Here is an 18,246-nt window from a genome sequence, read left to right as displayed (position 1 = left end):
GTGGGCTCGGGAAATGCGGAACCGGCGCCGGCTGCGGAGCGCGGGGCGGCTGCCGGCCCCCCCCCAGCCGCGGATGCACGGGCATCGCTTCCCGGCCTTCCCGCGGCGCTCCGCGGGCACCATAAACTTTCTGCTTTCATCCTGCAGTAAAAGTAAAGCTCTTCCATTATACGAGTGTGCAACTTTGGATTGACCAGCGCTGTGCGCAGGGTTTGTTCCCTTTTAATTCTCTCCAGCCCGGGGCTGCTCCACAGCTGGCAGCTCTGTGTGGGCAGCTGTCCCCCGGCCGCTGAGCGGCAGCAGGGCCGGCGCCTCTGTGGCGCTTCACTGGTGCGCGTTTTGCCTGGGAAGACTGGTGTCCTGCCTGTCTTCCTAAAACTTCATGGTTTATTGAAACCCAAAAACCTTGGGACTGCTTGCCCAAGACAATAGTTGGTGCCCTGATGGAAACTGACATGAATGCAAGCAAAGCGCGTTCTCTTGCTGTATAAGCTTATCCCACAGAGGTGTATTGTATTTATCCAACGCATTCGGGAATCAGTTGGAGCCTTTTATATGGTGTGGTACTGGACGACACGCCAGCTGCTGTGCTTTAGATGAGGCAGGGCAGGCTGGGATCACTATGTTACCTGCAGTAAGCTCTGGCAGGGCTGCTCGGCCCAGCTCGGTGTCTGTGCCCTTGGGCTGATTTCATTCAGGGTTTTCCTGCTTGGCATGCTGGGGATGGCAGGAAGCCTGCACCTGTGGCAGCTGGGATGTTGGAGGTGCAGGAGCTGCTGGGAATGTACCCCTTACTCTGCACGGTCAGGCTCTGTGCTCTGCCAGCTGAGCAGGTGCCAGCCTTTGCCAGCCTTGGTTTGTTCCCAGTTAAGTGTTTCGGGGATTGTGTAGTACACTTGTACAATTAACAATGCCTTCTGAGTTTCTCTGTGTTTACAGAAAAGGCTAGTTCATCTCTGCCTGAGCAGAAGGTAATCTGGTAAGGGGCTGAATCACCTCAGGTTCCTTCAACCATTCTGAAGTCCTGTGTCTGTCTTCAATATCAGTATAGATTAAAAGCAAAACAAAAAAAAACCAACAACAACCCCCCCCAAAAAAGGAAAGAAAACAGCCCCCAAACCCTATTCTTGGGTTCCAACAAACAGAATTGTGCCAGAAAATAGCATGACTGTCAGTTGCTTCAGAATTTTAATTCCAACTGCAGGAGCATTAAAACTGATTTCAGTATTTGACTCCAAGTTCTTGAGGCTCTGCTATAAAAAAAGGCAGAGGTCTTTATTGCAACTGCAGGGTCTTGAACAACTAATGATGGGAAAGGAGAGTAAAATAACATGATCTTTTGAAAAACTTTAGTGACAGTCCTGATACCCACTAGAGGCTTGTTTTGCTGTTGTACTCATTTCTGTTATAAATTGCTTCGTACAAAGAGGGTATTGCGCCTCGATGTTTGTCAGAATAGTGTACCTAGTGTGATGTAAGGGACTGTTACAGAGCAAACGTGGTGCAACACTTTCTTCCTCTGCCGTCTTTTTGGAGTGATTATGCTGTTTCCTCTTCATGGAGATCTGCAGGTACAGTGGAAAAATCTAGAATAGTCAACACACTTGTGCCAGTTAATTAAAGGCTTCTAATACCCTGCCAATTGGACTTCAAAGACCACCTTTCTTGGCAAACTGGAGTGCTTACATTGGAAACTGCTTAATGATACAATATTATTACTCACTAAAGCCAACATATATGGTTAAAGTCCAGGCCATCAGGTCCTCTCTCTGGTGCCAGCATAAACATTCTGGATTACCACTTCCAAACAGAAATTAATTTGTTTAAAATTGCGAGTTAGAGGTTGCACTCTGTTGTTATGGTGACAGCTTTCTCAGATAGCGGTAATTAGGAGGTAGGAAAAAAATCTAGGTTATTGTCAAGACTGCAGCCAAACTAGACAAGGCTAATGCTCCAGGTGCAGAACCTTCTTAAGTCTCTCCTTTCTCTTGAGCAGTCAGGTTTGGTAGCAGTACTTGGTAGCTAAAATGTTGTTCCTAGCCTAGCAGCAGAATCACTGAGCAACTTTTCACTTGAAGTGTCTTTGTTTTCAGTGAAGGGATATTTGGACTGGCTGGAAGGCTCCATGTGATTCTCAGTGCACTCCAACAGCTCTGGAAATGGGTCTCCAAGCACTCAGAGACTCTTGCTCTGTGATTACAGGCACCAAAGCAGTAGTGTCAGCTCAAGCCAAATGGATAGAATATTATTGTGAGATGAGGAGTCCCTTGTTCTGTTGCTTTGCTTTAACTTGTCATGAACAAAAATCTGATTCACTGTATGGACTTAGTTGCTGAATAGATTAATAACTGCAGTTGTGCTTTCACAAAGATGCTGTTGTCCCTTCTTCCTCCCTACTCTCCCCGACCAAAAGAAAGCAAAACAACCAAACCACAACCACACCTGATTTTGCTTGCAAAATGCGTCTCTCTCTGACTTGCCACTGTTACTGCTGGTGCTGGTACAGTTTACCAGTGGAAAAATAAGGGTGAAGCTGCCCCTACAGTGGAAGCAGTGTTCTGAATGAGGAGACTGCCACTGAGCAGTCTCACAAACACATGCACCACAGCAGTTATCTGGCAACTGATGATCCATCTCCAGTGTTGTGTTCAGGGGTTCCTCTTATGCTTCAGCAGCACTTCACTTATGTAATCTGGTGTCTTTCAAAATCTTCAGGCTTTTGTGGTACTTAAAAGGGGTCCCAAAACACTACATGTGATTTCTTGAGAAACTATGTAAGCCTTTCTTTTCCTGGAGCCTTGACTTGCACTTTTGGGGCTGACAACATAGACTTCAATATTCTTTCTTGTGCAGAAAGAACTTGTTGCTGGCAGTAGGACAAGGTTTCCCCCATTGTCCTATTGGACAAAGCTGCACCTTTTCCTACTGCTTTATTTGTTTTCTTATCACTAGGTACTTGCTGTCGGTATGATTATTTTTTTTTCACTTAATGTGCAATTGTGAAATCAAACACTTGTAAGTAAATACAAGTGGACAGCTGTTGTGGGAACTGCAAAGAAAGAATGATTTCACTGAGCTGAATGTCTGTAACAGTGACTTGAAGACAGTAGAAATATCAGAAGACTTACATGAGTAGGTCCCTTGAACAGCAGCAGGCTTTCATTTCTTTTGCAAGAAAAGCTGTATTGGTGGGGAAAGCCTGTTCTGACTCAGGCTGAGGGTCCTGATGCAGTGAGATGGCATTACATAGTTATTTGATGGCATTGCTGTCCTCCTCTCTCAGCCAGTGCATGAATGAGGTACAGAGATGTGGGGGATCAGTGTGCTGTGTTGGAGGGACACTGCAGCAGCTGATGCACAACTGTTGGGTGGGCAGTGTCAGCTGTTCCTGCCTTCTGCAGTGCTGGAGCATTGCAGGGTAACTTGAACTCTTCATTCATGCTCACACCCACTTCAGTAGGGTATGGAGAAGGGGCCAGCCCAGTGCTCCAACTGTGGAAAGAATCTGTTGCTTGTGGTATGCATGGATCTTTTTCCCTGTTCCCTACAATGAATGCTGTCCCAAGCAGTCAATGCAGTCGTTCACTCAGGCAGAATAAGGTCTGCTCTCACCCTTTTGGTGCAGGGAAAGCTTAGCTAAGGATCCTTTGATCCTCCAATGAGGCCAAGCTGTAACTGCTCGGGGCTTTTAAAATCCAACATGAAACCGATGCAATTCCTTTTTATTCTAGTTTCCCACACTTTGAAGCAGCCCACGAGTTCCCCCTTTCTCCCACAGCGAATGCCCACCAATGCAATGGGAGGCCTTGGAGGCCCAGGCTGACATTTCTGGCCTAAAATAAAGCACTGCAACTTGGCTTTGGTTTAAGAATGTGCTGGTGGAGGCTGAGCAAGTGCCTTGCTCTGCTTGATCTGGATGTTTTGTGGCTGAAGTGGAAAGAGCTGGTTTTCATGGCTGAAAGTTGGCTGCCATATGTTAACACCTCTCCTGGCCTGGGCACTAGTGCTGTTGAGCTGCTGTGAACTGTGCTTGGAGGCTGCAGAGCACAGTCCCTTCCATCTGCAAGGGCTGACAGTAACCACATACTGCACTGCTCAGCCTTGGGAATGTTATCTCTCTTCATTTTTAAGTCATTCATATCTCTATTCATGCTCCTGTCTATCTTGTGTGTACATTTTTTTCCCCTTGTCTTCCACAGCTGCTGAATACAGCAGCCTTTGACTAACAACATCTGCTTTGTGAGCCAGATGTCAGTGTAGTCCCAGGAGGAGCTGGGTGATAAAGGAGGTGGGTGTTGGGGCTTCTGATGCTTTCTGCCATGTGCTGACCCTGCTGGGTAAGGACATCCCAAAATCTGCTTTGGCTACCTGAGTGTTGTAAAGGCTTTGTCCTGTTTCTTCACAACTGTTTGCTCCTTTAACAGGAAGATGTCCTGGCAGTTTTTATTGGCAGGAAGTCCCTCAGCCAGTATAGAGAAAAGGAAAACAGGGGCCTAGATTTGCCATGTAAAATCAGTGAGCTGTTTGTGGATTGCTGATACCTGAGGGTGCTGGACATTGCTGCAGGTAAGGGAGGATATGTGCTATATCTCTTCAAAAAGTGATGTTTCCATGGCAGCAGATACAGTGCAGGGAGTGTTCTTGAAAGCCAATGTTTCTTGACCAATTTTCAAAAGAAAATAATCCAAACTCCTCCTTCCTAATTTAGTAGGAGAGAGCAACAGTGTCATTTGCTGGGCCCTGTGCAGTAGACACCCGATGGGTATGGGGCTTTTGTGCTTTTACAAGATGCTCCAGGTAGGAGAATGATGACCCCACTGTTTTCTCCACTGAAGAAATGTGATGCACTTCGTAATGTGGGCACTTCTAATTTGAGATTTTCTATATGGAGGAAGGGAGGGGTTTACCCTTGTTCTTTTAATATCCTGCAGTGAGTAAGCAGAAAAATGTCAAACAAAGGGTGACTGAAAGGGAAAGCAAGCATTAAGTGAGATTAAGCACTAAATTGAAATGCTCTTGTTCAGCCAACACAGTCACTCTGTATCAGCTTCAATTTAAGTCTCCAGAGGGACAGTTTTCTCTCCTGTTAAAGGTGGAGAGTGTCTTCAGAATTACTCATATTTGGGTGTGTTAGCCAGAGTGATTGGGAACCTTCACTCAAAAACCTTGTATTGGAGGACAGGCTTTCTACTGCAAGCCTTCTCTTTTCAAAAGGGCTGCAGTAACAGACCAGCTACCCAGAACTTTGTAATCTGGATCTCTCCTGAAGGTTCAGTGTTACTCCTGTCTTTTCTTCTTACTTGTCTTCCTCCTTTTCCTCTGCCTCTAGTTAAGGGAGCAGAAGTGAAAGAATATACAGCTGTGTGTTGGCTTTGGCTGTTTGGCAGGATGATACCATGAGTCAGGCTAACTGGTCTGGATTATCCTTGCCCTGCTATGAAAACACTTCTTTCTGGCAGAGGTGTAGATGGCTGTATGGATTTTCTGCTAGTGCAAGTACAAGTATAGCTGCAGGAGTCTGCAGCCACTTGTCCCTGGGTGGGGTAGGGGGAGCAGCGCAGTGCTGGCTGCCAGCAAATGCTGGTGTGTGGAAAAATGCTCACTGTGCTGTTGGTTGCTCCTGAGCAGAAAGGGGTGGATTGATGCTATCTAGAGAGAAACCAGCACTACTGCTGTGGTGTGAATGCTGTCACTGAAAGAGACAGCTTTCCTGTTTTGCAAGCTGACTTCTCTATTCCAGAGTGTGAGAGCAGAGCAGTAAGTGTCCTTGGATGCTGACTGACAGTGGAGTGGCCCAGCAAATGCTGCCTTGACCAAGCCTGGAATGCTCCCTTTTCTGCAGAACTGAGGTCTATAGACATGCTGTGACACATGTGTTCTGCAGAACATGTCTGTAGGTACCTGCTGTGACACTTGTGGTTTGGAGTGACAGGCTTCTGAACTGCCCCTGTCCTGCCTGTAGCCTCCCAGCAGAACAACAAATGTGTACTGTGCTTAAAAACTTCATAGATAAAGAGGAAGCACACTTTTTGTGTGTGTACATGGAAAGAAAACCTGTTTATTGTTAGTGTGATTGAAATTTTAGCAGTCTAATTCAATAATTAGTTTAGAAAAAGACTGTTATGCAGATGAAGTCTTAGTTATAATAAAGCTAACATACAAACTTAGTTTCTGCACCTTTTTCTTGGTGGTTTAATCATCCTTCCCCTGGCTTCTGAGGCTGTTAGTATCATTTTGGTGGTGGCAGGTGTATTAGAGCAAATTGTCATATTGTGGCTCCTCTGGGAGGAATAGGATGGTGGTGGTTTCTTCCTCACTGTAGGATCCACTGAAATCCTTCTGTTAGGTTTGCATTTTACATATCTGCTGTTTCTTTCATGGCTTTGCAAGCTCTGTATTTCATCCAAATCTATTATAGAAAGTGCCTTTTATATATGCTAGATATTATTCCTTTGTTCTCTGTTATCTGTAAAATAGTTTTGTCCAACTGCACATTTCCACTGGTGACTGATGACTTTCTTATAGCCATGGGATCTACATTGTCTGCCTGGTGCTTCCTTACTTGTACCATGCCTGTATTCTCACATTCTCTGTCTCTACTCTGAGACACACCAAGTAAAACAAACCCACAGGCAAATTCGGAGGGATAGAAACAGAGCAAGCCTGACAAGTCTCTAGTGCTGGGGCCTTGCAAACTTGGCTCAAAGCTTATGTGCTGTCACTAGCAATGCCTGTGCTGTACTGTGGAGTAACAAAGAGCCTGGGGAGCGCCTGCAGCTTGCTGGGGGTGGTGGGTTAGGCAAGCAGAGGCAGAAGAACAGGTATTTTTCCTGTTTAGCTTTCCCTTGTCTAGCAGCTAGAGGGAAGTGGTGCTTCATCAGAGCCCCCTAACCCCAGGACAGAGATGAAAAGATGTGCCAAGGGAGGCAGCCTGGGCTGGAGTTGGTGTTTTCAGACAGGTGCTCCTCCTGTGCTTAGCTAGGATTGGACTCCATATATGGCAGTGATGTTGGCTCATGAGAAAAAACTCAAAAAGATTGAAAACAAAGCTTTGTAAGTAATGTTTTTTAACTGCTCCTTAGCCTGGCAAAGCTGTGTATTTCAGTTATGGGCATTGGGGATGTTGCTTGTGTCTCTTTTGCATTGTTTACTTTTTGCCTAAAATATTTTAATTAAACTACTAGCAGGGTTCCCAAGATGAACAAGAAGTGATCTTACTCATGCCTCTTTGTTTGTTCTCTCCTAAGTGTTTATCACATCATGACATTAGAAAGTCTTGATTAATTTGATCAGGATAGCAGAATTTGAAAGAAACTCCCCTTATGCTTCTACTCGAGTCATCCCTGTCTGATGTTCATTGCAGAGTTCTACAGCAGTCCAGTCCCTGGGAATAACACAGTGGTGGACATTTGCAGCTGCTGCCAGGACAGGCTGCCTTTGAAGAAGGCCATTTCATTGAACTGCATCTGCTGATACCCTGCAGTCCCTGCACGAGTACATCAGAGTTTTGATGTCCCTTGCTTTTCCTCACACAGGTTCCCAGGAATGGGGCTGTACAAGGACTTGCCTATAAGCATCTCTAAAGAAGCTGTCCTTTAAGTAGGAACCAGTACTTCCTACTCAAAAGAAGGGTCTGGGTTATGAAATGGGCACAGCTCCCACTGGCTGGAGTGCACCTTTCTGGTGTCTGTACTGTTACGCAGAAGAGAAATCCCTTCAGCACATCTCAAAAGTGTTTTGCCTACATCTCTACATCTGAGGAGTCTTGAAAAGCAGGGGAAGGCAGAGCAGAAAGCCCCCAGATCAGTCACTGTTTTTATCCTGCTGAGTGCTGAGAGCTGCTTTGATTGCTGCTGCAGAGGTTAGCTCTGTGCCCGCACACACTCAGGCTCGGTGTGTGTGTGAGCGGCTCACACGCCGCTGTGCTGGCCGTTTCCATAGCACCAAAACCTGCGCCAGGCAGTCCCTGAAGAGGCTTTGCTGAGAGCTGACGTGCATTCAGCTCTGAGGAGCATCAGAAGCACTACCAGCCTAGGCATGGGGTGGGAATGGAGCCTGATTTAAATATTGACTTTCCTCTTGCCAGATGTCACCGTCTTGGCAGAAGGAAAACAGGCTGTTTTACTGCAATGTGCTTTGCTTTGAGCTATGAGCTCATAAAAGCACCATTCATGCTCTGTTTCGTCTCCTCAGCAAGCTACTTGCAATTTCCAAAACTGTTTTTTGGGTTTTTTTTAACAGGGAGTTTGTTCTTGAGTGAAAGGAAAGACCTGAAATGACTTGTCTTTCTCTTAAGACTGCTGTAGTCCCTGCATGGCAGGTATGCTTTACCTTCTTGTGCTCTGAATTGTGAGAAGCCTTTTTGTCTGTTGCCTGGGCAGCCTCTTTAGGTGCTGTGCAGCTCTGGTATCCCAAGTATGCCATATAGGGGCCCCTGTGCAGCTCTGGTATCCCAAGTATGTCCTGGGCCCTCAAGAAAGGGATGGGTCCACGTGCTGTGTTCAGAGCATTGCTGTGTGGTCTGTCACCACCTCTGCAGACACTTGAAGGAGCAGGGAACAGAAGTTCCTGCAGAGGACCCCAAAGAGAACTGTCTGGACATCTGAAGAAGGTCACAACCCCATTGTCTGAAATGGCAAACTGGTGCTGCGCTACTGTTGGCCAAGCAGGTGTTCATCCCTGATCTTCTGTTGAAGAAGACTGAACACATTGTGGGTCTGGCTCTCTACTTCCTCCAGGGCTCAGGCCATGGTTGGATCCCTGCACAGTACCTTTTTCCAGCAGCTCCTGGTTCAGAGTGTGTGGGGGCCTCAGCCCCAAGCTTGTTGGGGGATCCTGTGAGTCATGGAAGTTGTTGTTTATGTAATTTAACTGCCAAAAACTCTACTGCACTTCTAGCTGGCTGCTACTGCCATGTGATATAAGTGCAATAATTTGGAAGGAGGGGAAGACTCTGAAACATTACTGTTATTTTCTCCAATAAAGCAGTCCTTAACTGCAGTAAAGATATGTTTTAGATACCCACTCTAAACCTCCTTGCCTGAAAACTCTGATGAAGGAATAAACAGTTGCTGCTACCATTTAAATAACTGTTTATAGCAATCAGTCTTAAATACTAGCCTTCCTAAAATACATTTGAATTTCTTAGAGCACTTGTAGTAAATGATGAGGTACAACAGAGACACCTGTCTGTACTTTGGGAACTGCTACTTGAACTTTGTATATGGAACTTGTTAAAACCTGATATAGCAGAACTAGTGTGGACACTAAGCAGGTAGTAGTATGCCTCTTGGGAAAAGTGAAATGCAGTGACTGAATTTGAATATAGTGCAGTGCTCTTTTTGAATATAGTCTTGATTTTTAGATGCAAACAAATTTTGCTTTTCTGCCCGTCAGGTTAATCTTAGTCAACTTAGTTGCTTTTGGTTTTCTGGAGGAATCTCTGATTCAATGTAGGGAGAAGAATTCTGTTTTGGACTGTGGTGTCTCCAACTGTTGACTTTTTCTGCAGAAATTGGTCTGCTGCAAATACATTCTTGATTATTCATTTCCAGCAGTGCTGACATTCAATATAAACTTGTTTAGTTCTGTTTAGTATCAGAGGAGGAAAAAGCCAGCTGCTCACCAGGCACGTAACAAGGGCCAGAGAGGTGCTGCATGTACTGCAGGATGTGGCCTCTGTGTGCTGGGCTGCACTAACCCACTGATTGAGTTGGCTGGACAATACAGAGTTAGCACTTCTGTAAAGAAGCAGGAGTTTAATGGTTTTCCTGGTGTATGTATGGGAGTCCTTCAGGTTCAAATGTTGTTTTGAGGACTTGGTTTTAACAATCCAGCGATCCTGCAAGGAAGGTGATTGGTGCTCTCATGGCACAGCTGTAATGGTAGGTGAGCCTTCTGCCTAATTCTCCCCAAGCAAATGTTGGTGCATTGCTTAATACACCAACTTCTGAGCTGCAAGTTGTTCTCACTCTTAAGTGTGTAATTTGTTCCTGTAAATTATTCTGAGTTAAGGCAACCTGTGGTATCAGTGCAGGCTGGGGAATGAAGGGATTAAGAGCAGCCCTGCAGAGAGGGACTTAGGCTGGTGCTGGTGTATGAAAAGCTGGACATGAGTCAACAGCCCAGAAAGCCATAACACATCCTGGGCCTTATCAAAAGCAGCAGTGGCCAGCTGGTCAAGGGAGGTGATTCTGCCCCTCTTCTTGGATATCATGGGATCCCACCTGGAGCGTTGTAGCCAGTTCTATGCTCCCTAGAACAGGAACAACTTGGACCTGTTGAAGCAGGTTCAAAGGAGGGCCATAAAAATCATTGGAGGGGTGGAACACCTATTATATGAGAAAGGCTGAGAGGGATGAGCTTGTTCAGCCTGGAGAAAAGAAGGCTCCAGGGAAATCTTACTGCAGCCTTTCAGTAGTTAAAGGAGGTTTATAAGAAAGATGGCAACAGACTTTTTAGCAGCACCTGTTGTGATAGGACAGGGGGTAGTGGTTTTAACTCAAGGGGAGGGTAGCTTCAGACTAGATATAGAGAAATTTTTTATGATGAGGATGGTGAAACACTGGAACAGGCTGTCCACAGAGGTGTTGGATGCTTGATTCCTCAAAACATTGGAGGCTTTTGGTGATCCACTGGACGTTTGAAAGTTCCAATGGAAATACTGTGCGGGGCTCTGAGCAACCTGATCTAGTTTAAGCTGTCCCTAGCAGGGGAACTAGAGTTCCCTTCCAACCCAAACCATTCTATGGTAAAACACAGATACTGACCAGATCTTTAACTGGGAAATTTACACCAACCTTAAAGGATATTTGGGGCATCCTGCTGTGCTACCTTGGTGTGTGAATTGCAGATGAACATGAGTACTATGGTTCATGGGCAGTGGTGAGCAGGGAGAATCAGTTTCTGCACATTCCTGAACAGTAGCAAATGAAACCTGTTGGAGTTGCTGCTTTGAAGCTGAGTGGTTTCGATTGGCTTCTGTGCCTGTCACTGTGCAGGTTTTTTGGCATGACAGATTTCTGGAGATTGTATAAGAAGGAAAACTTGAGTGTCAACGGAATCAGCACAGTGACATGCTGAGTACTTCCTCTGTAGTGAGGAAGTGTTTTTGGGATAAATGGCAAAAGGGAGAACTTTACTGGAGTGAATTTGCAGACTTTCATTCTGTGTTAGCACACTGATACATGAAGTCTTTAGTATGCTTCTGTTTCTTATTTACAATTCAAGACCAAGCTTCACCTTGGTGAATCCCAGAAACATACTTCCCTCCCATCCCCAATGAAGAGTATTTTCCTATTCAAAAGCAACTTCTGAGAAAGTGAGAATATGAGAAAAGGGATACAGAAGTCAGAGCCAGACCTCTGTGTTTTGTCAAGAGGAGCTGAGAAGACATTTTAATATTTTTACAAGGGAAAACTTATGAATTAAGGATAGAGCAAGTGCCAAGTAAAATAACTTCTCTAGTCTTCCTCTTCCAAGGTGATATTACTGGAGAGGCCTTCGTTGCCCTTCATACAAGGTGGTGCCGACAGCATTTCTGAGGGATGTGATGGCTTCTTAGTAATGATGCTGTATCACAGCTCCCTACTACAGGGCACACTTGTGGATTGACAACTGAGGACTAGCAGTATGCCAGGCAGTGTTTCAACTTCCACCTGTTCAATATCCTGGTCAAGTTTTTACCAGAATGAAAAATTGTGGATTGCATTGTTCATAGCTGTTTAAGCTCTGAGTTATTCTGAGTAGTTTTTTGTGCTGATGGCTGAGCTGTGATGTGCTAAATATGGTGTAACAATAACCTGGGTACCAGCTAGAGCAGTCCTTAACCATAAAGCTTGAAAAGTTTACCAGACTAATCTGTTAAACACAATGGATCCATTAAACTAGGGCATGACCAGCACTCAGAATAGTACATGTATTTTTTTGTTTGACATTTACAGTTGTGAAATGAGCTGTGTGGTGAATTAGCTTGTGCAATAGGAAGTGCTGCTAAACTTAGATTTCACATAACAGTGTAAAGCTTTATTCTTGGAGTTTGCACTGATGTTCTGTTTCAGGTCAAACACTGGGAGGAGGCAACTTGTGGTACAGTGCAGTTCTGGAGCAGCTGGTTACTAAAATCAGTGGAGGTGTGCTTTCTTTACCAAAAAAATAAAAAACCCAACCACAAATCCCAACATAAAAAACCCACAAACAACCAAACCCACATAAAACTAAAAAAAACCCCAGTCACCTCCTCCCCTTCCTTTCTTTCATTTCCTGTCTACTTTTAGAGATGAAGCTCAATATCTTTCAAACTTTGCTCCTTTAAACCTGTACTTCTTTCCTCCCCCTGTAGTTTTCATCACATCAACTGCACCAGAATCAGGAAAAATGCCTGCCTGACTTTGTGTGCATTTGATAGGTCTTTCCAGTTTTGTCCATTATCTTATATTTCAGTAAAATGAATGGTTGAACTCATTCTACTTACTTTGCTGTGAAATATAAATGAGAAGCGTGAATGCTTATCTAAGCATGCTGATATTTAGGAAAACTTCCCTTTGTATGGAATAGGCTGGAACACGTCTTGGTGCATAAATATGCAATGGTGCATAGATATATTAATGTTGCTTGGAGATCTTGAGAGATTAGTACTTTCATGATCTGGATCTGTGTAGGTTGTTAAAAAGAAAATACAGGTTGCCTGTAATGTCACCCCGCAGCAAAAAGTAGCATCTCATGTTCAGAGTCTGATCTGATGGAGGAAGGTATGCTCAAGTCTTTTAGGACCTGGGAGTCCTTCAAAGCTTCATATCTTTTTGTGGAATCATCATTGGACAAACTTGCTTGACCCTTATCTTTGCCAGCTTCAGCTTTTGGAGTGATTAGTGTTTTATGACTGTCTGTTGATTTATGTGACAGCAGTATCTCTCTAGGCTAACAGTTTCATTTAATTTACTGTCCTAGTGTGACTTGGAGTAGGGGCAAATGTCTCTTAACAGGATTTACTCAGCTCAAGCAGCATTAAAAGTCAGTCAAGGACAGATCAATCAGATAAAATCTCAGAGTACTTATTAATATAATGGCAACTTCAGTGGTCATAATAATCTAAAGGTTGATGCATTATCTGCATTATATTAGGAAAAAAAAAAGCTGGTCAGTGCAGTTGGTTTGTTAGTGAATTGCTGCTGGTTGCTGCATGCACAGTTGAAGGATTCTTCCTCTTATCTGTTAAATGAGATTAAGAGCAGTGCAGAAGTATTCAAGCCCACATCCTGAGTTTGTCCAATGTGCAGGCCTGGCAGGATGTGTCCAAGATCCTTTAAGTAGTGATAGCTATTGCTCCAAATCCGTTTGGAAGCACTGTAGGAATTGGTGCCTCCCAGCTGGATGCGGAATTTAGCAGTATGGGCAAGCAGCAGGCACACTCCATCTGGAACAGGACACTTCAAGTGCTGCACAGTTGAATGGGTGACTGGTAAAGTGCTGGACTGTAAAGGAGTAGGTTATGTGTCTTGTTTGATGCTGCAGGGAAAGCAACACAATTTATTCTGGTTTTCAAGTGAGAGATTCCCAGTAATAGTGAGCTGCTGCACAAGTACTTTATGTCAGCAATCTGGTGGTGTGCCATTAGCACTGCTTTGTTAGGTTGTGCTTCCTTAAGTTTAGGAGGGTGCGCTGAAACTCTGCAGTGTGAGAAATGTAGATGAATAATAAGAGCTTGTCTTCATTATGGGTTTTTCTGCTTGGAAAAGCTGTAACTGGCTCAGTGTCTATTGTCAGCTTTTAGGTACCTCATAAACAGGTTGGTTCTCTGAAGGGTTTGTAGCAAAACCCATTACTGGTGTAAAGGTGTGAATTGACTGGTTGAAAAAGGGGGATCAGGAGCAGGTTCTTATGACCTGAAACATTTCTGGGGCTATATGTCTGTGAATTTATCATACTAATGCACTTTGCTGCTGACTAGGCAGAGTTTTACAATTTCACAGATATTTCATGCTGTGCTCTCAGATAAGCCAAGTGCAGAAATGTTAATAGGATTTCTATACCGCTTACTACTTGGAAGTTACTTGCCTTTGAGAAATTGTACTTTAAGTTTTAAGTAATTACACTTGTTTGTCAGTACAACTCAAAATTGTAAATTTACTTAGTCAAGTCCTGAGAAGGGAAAACATCTGGTGGTTTGTCATTACTGCTAAGTAATCTTTATCATGGACAGCAGGATAAGGTGCCAGGCTACAGTAGGAGTGCACCTTAACCATGCAACTAGTAACTTTTGTGTGGCAAAATTAACAGTACTTCTAGAAAATGTCCCTTCTTTTGGTGTTATGTGTGCATCCTTTGTGGAAGCTCACGTGGAGATTGCCGTGCTCTATTTTGGGGAGATTTGTGTGATTGTGCTAAAAATTACTGTGTCCTGAGCACAGAAGTGGCTCTCCCAGTGCTTCTGAAGGGCAAGCTGACATCTCTAGATGAAATGACATGTGTTTGGAAGCTTTTGTATCAGCATTTTTCTGGACTGAGGAATTGGGCTAGGGAAACCTGAGAGCATGCAATGGAGAGTTACTGGAGGAGTAAAGGAAACTGCACTGGAGTGGATGAAAAGTAAATTGAGGAGTCTGAGAAGGAAATTCAAAGGCCTAACTTGAGCCTGGTTTCCTTGGGTTCTGTACAATTGATAAAGGGTAAAAGGAGGAGAGGCTCCTGCCGAAAGGCAGCTTCAGCTCAGTAACACAGGTAGTTTATTTGTCTACTGCAACTTTTTCTTTCTGTACAAGAGCGAACTCTTGCTGCTGCAGAGGCATACATTCACTTCCCTCCTGGAGAAGGGGTGTCAGGGGGAAGTACATGGCTTTTGTACTTGCCAAGAGCTGCTTCTGTGTCTGGAGTCACATGTCAGGCCCAAAAAGTTGCTTGCTCATTCATTTAGTGAGTGAAGTGTAAGCCTGTCCCTTTTATGAAAATACAGGCTTTTTTCCCCTCCCAGAATCTTTCAGCTTTTTCCTGCGGCCTCGTAACAGAAACCAGCGTAGTCTCTACTGCTGCAAATGCTTTTGCTTTGCTTGTCAGCTGTCATAATACTCCTGTGCACTGGGTAGAAGTGCAGAAGTGAAAAGTCTCCCATGAAGTCTCTGTCCATATCTCAGTTTAGAAAGTGTGGGAGAAAATGTAACTTTTTTGTCAGCAGGTAGGTATTTGTAAATCTTCTTCACAGGATGAAGCATAGGCCACAGACCTGCCCTAAGTCAGGGTGCCAGGACTCCTTGTGTTCCTGAAGAAGAGAGGTCCCTGGAGGATCCTTGGAGAATCTGAAGGAGCAGCCTGTGACTTATTACAGCCATTGTGTTAATCACAGGATGGTTATGGCGGGAAGGACCTCTGGAGGTTCAACCCCTCTGTTAGGGCAGAGCCACCTGGAACTGGTTGCCCACCAGGACCGTATCACAGAATGGTTTGAGTTGGAAGGGACCTTAGTGCTCATCAATTCAACCCCCAGGCATGAGCAGGGATACACCCCCTAACTAGATCAGGTTGCTCAGGGCCCATCTAACCTGGCCTCAAACACTTCCAGGGATGAGGCATCTACTACTTCTGAGCAACCTGTTCCAGTGCCTGACCACCCTCTGAGAAAATAATTCCTTATCGATGTCTAATGTAAATTTCTCCTCTTTTAGTTTGACACTGTTCCCCCTTGTCCTGTCACTATCTACCTACAAAGTAAGAAGTTGTTCTTCCTCTTTTACAAGTCCTCTTTAGGAACTGGAAGGCCACAGTGAAGCCTCCCTGGAGTCCTCTTCAGGCTGAACAACCCCAACTTCCTCAGCCTGTCTTTGTAGGATATTTCGTAGAGAGATCATCTCTGTGACCTTTCTCTGGATCAGCTGTAGCAGGCCAATGCCCTTCTTTGCTCAGAACTTCAGAGCTGGATGCTGTGCTTTAGGTGGTGTCTCACTAGGGCAGTGTAGAGGTGGAGAATCACCTCCTTTGACTTGCTGGTCACTCTGCTTTCAGTGCAGCCCAGGATGTGTTTGGCTCTCTGAGCTGTAAGCGCACACTGGTGGCTCTTGTCTGGCTTTTGATCCACCCAAGTGCTTCTTTGCAGGGCTGCTCTCAAGGACTTGTCCCAGACTGTTCTTATATCTGGGATTGCCCTAACTCAGGTGCAGCACCTTGCACTTGGACCTGTTGAACTTGATGAGGTTCTCATGGGCCCCACTTCTTGAGTTTCTCCAGGTCCTTCTGGATAGCACCTTGTCCTTCTGTTCTGCCACCTACACAGTGCAGCTTTGGATCATCTACAAACTTGCTGAATGTGCAGTTGATGCCATTATCTGTGTTGTCAGTAAAGATATTAAACACTACTGGTCCTTGATATCCGTGTCCACCTTGATGATCATGTCCAGATGTCTTTTGAATATCTTCAAGAATGGATTTTGTGAAGTACTTACCCTAAACTCTTGTTGCTTGCATCAAATTGTGTGCTACTTGGTTGCTTCTGTACTTCTGCCCTTGATAGTAAATGGTAGAATTTCTGTGCTACATCAAATCCAGGCATCAACTTGGGAATTATATGGTGGAAGCTACAGAGTCCCACAACCAATGAAGATTTTGTTGGTATTATTAAGGTACTGCTAAGACTACAGAGGGTGCTTTTTTTGGTGGTTTTAATTTTAGATATACAATATGTAGTTCAATATGTAATTGAATTTGCTTTGTTATACAATATGTAGTTCAATATGTAATTGAATTTGCTTTGTTCTTAAAACCTCAGTGTCAATTTCATGGTGGGACCTGGTAACACAGATGGGGGATGATGGACTTTTCTGGAACTGCTTTTCAGAAATGAGGCTCTGGGATGCTGTGTTAAAAGAGGGAGATTTGCTTTAAGAGTGCAGAAAAGTAGTCTTGTCTTCTGAGGGAGGCTGGGAGTCACTCCAGAATCACTCAAGTAAAACTTTTAATTAGATTGCAAGGTTACATACTGAAACTTTGCTTGAGACAATCCCATTTCTGCACTGCAGTGTTCCTAATCTTTTCCAGCTATCTCTAGCTGCAGCTCAGCACTGTTTCTTTACATTTTTGACAGGGTCAGTCTCTTGCCTGAGGAATCTGAGTCTATAGAGGATGGCAGCATAACTGGGATAAGTGGCTGAAGTGAAATAACTAAACACATTCCTCTAAAATCTACCTGAAAATGTTTTGACTCTGTTAATCTCACTTGGAAGTGTTCCTCTGTTTTTGCAGGTTTTGATCTGACTTCTCCAAAGTCAGTGCAAACTCAGATCCCTGGTTCTGGGGTGGTACTCTGTCCTTTGGCCTGGTCCTTTGCCGTAGATTGGAAAGCTTTTCACCCGTTATTGTTGGAGCTGACAAACGTGAGCTTTGGGCACTGTTTGAGATACACAACTTTATCATAATCTGGGATTTCTGCCTAATCTTCTAAATGCTGAAACATTTGCAAGGCAGTAGAGAATATCTGCAAATATAGAGAATTTTGTCTGACATGAATGGGTTAAGTATTTTACTGTAGTATCAGCTTGTCTAGTCGCAGGATATGCTGGAGCGTGGACGTACTCCCTCACAAGAGCTCAGGAAATGAGTCTGAGTTTATAATTGGATTGAGAGGAGAGACAAGAACTGCTGCCTTCGCCAAGACGTGCGTCAGCTGTCTGAAATACCGTGGGCTGAGACTCTGGTTTAAGAGAAGAGCAGCACTGGCAACCCCCTGATCCCTACCTGTAACATTTGCAAGTGTTTGTGTTGCAGGGAGATACATCTTCAAAGAGGTGGTGGTTGTTGGTGGTGGCTTTTTCTTTGGGTTTTTTGTTTGTTTTAATAGGAGTGAGTGAAGGCAGCACTTAGGATAAATAAAGTGCTGGAGAAGATATTTCTGTACAAAGAACTGTACTGAATGATGTGGTTGTATCAGGCAGAGCTTGTCCAGAGAAAGCATGTGAGGGAGGCTGAAGTACTGAGATTAATATCATGGTGTTGAGTTGTACCCTGCTAGAAGACAGCAGACACTTAACCCCTTCCCTTAACCCCACATTCTGCTGACCATTACTAATGGAGCTGCAGAAGCCTGTACTTGTGCTGTTCAGGAATTGCTGCAGCTGTGCAGCTCCATTCATGTCCTGCACAAATCTCAGGGGAGTGAAAGAAGTGTCCGCTGTTAAAGGAAGGGGAGAGAATGTGAAAATAAGAGCACTAATGTACAAATTTCAGGCTTGTTTAGTCTTTGGGCTTCTGTCCTCTTGCTTCACA

At 44.5% G+C, this 18,246-nt stretch overlaps 1 protein-coding gene across 1 annotated transcript in view; it reads left to right on the top strand.

Annotated features, from left to right (window-relative positions):
- The window catches only part of TPD52 (tumor protein D52), a 41,009-nt gene that overhangs the window by 354 nt on the left and 22,409 nt on the right, over nucleotides 1-18,246 (top strand). The gene's annotated exons all lie outside the window — the stretch shown is intronic.

Source organism: Zonotrichia albicollis, chromosome 1, assembly GCF_047830755.1.
Source record: "Zonotrichia albicollis isolate bZonAlb1 chromosome 1, bZonAlb1.hap1, whole genome shotgun sequence".
Classification (NCBI taxonomy): Eukaryota; Metazoa; Chordata; class Aves; order Passeriformes; family Passerellidae; genus Zonotrichia; species Zonotrichia albicollis.
The sequence above is the reverse complement of the archived record's forward strand: the minus strand, read 5'-3'. Positions and strand labels throughout refer to the sequence as shown.